The sequence below is a fragment of the Blennius ocellaris genome (genome assembly GCF_963422515.1).
Source record: "Blennius ocellaris genome assembly, chromosome: 19".
NCBI classification, from domain to species: Eukaryota; Metazoa; Chordata; class Actinopteri; order Blenniiformes; family Blenniidae; genus Blennius; species Blennius ocellaris.
In genome coordinates, this window is record NC_137668.1 from 23,308,526 (window position 1) to 23,309,390 (window position 865).

An 865-nucleotide genomic window follows, 5' to 3' on the forward strand; every position below is an offset into this window, starting at 1 on the left:
CAACGCGTCTCTGAAACCTGAGGCTGAAGAGGCGGCGGCTCTTTATTCCACCGTACCCGTTTGTTGATGGCCTCGGCGAAACGTGGGGATCTGCTCTTCAGGAGCGTCACTAAGTCGTCATATGTGTCGCTCGCCCGCTCGTACTCGCTCTCCTCTTCATCCTCCTCCTGCTTGACGCCCTGTGACAGGAAGCAAAGGTGGAGCTCAATCAAACACTCCTCGTGGAGAAAAGACGTTAGATTCCAGAACAGCGGCTCCTCCACTCTTACCCGGTTCAGGAAGACGCCGTCACTGCTGCAGGTGACGTGGAGGACGTCGGTGTCCCACGGCTCCACCAGCAGGTAGCAGACCTCACCGCGGAGCTGCCTCCACGGGGGGGAGCGGCAGCCGTTCGGAAACTCGAAATCTGGACGGAAAAGCGACGTTTACGTTGAAAAGAAATCAGAAGGTGACGCGAGGATCCAGGGATTCTGGGCTGTTGTGTGCATATTGATGGGATTCCTTCCTTTTTGGCCTTCTTATGGATCAATCGTTTATTTATTTATTTATTTGTTCATGTTATGTCCTGCCATTTCACAATATATTTGTCATCCGTACATGAACAAAAAGGAACAGAGAGAAGATTAATCTTGTGTTTTCTGTTCCTATTAGCAACTTTACAACAAAATCAAATCAATTGGATCAATGTAGCAATGTAACAAGTGCATTTCTCCATTGTGAGATAAGCTAAGCTAAGCTAAGCTAAGCTAAGATAAGATAAGATAAGATAAGATAAGATAAGATAAGATAAGATAAGATAAGATAAGATAAGATAAGATAAGATAAGCTAAGCTAAGCTAAGCTAAGATAAGCTAAGCTAAGCTAA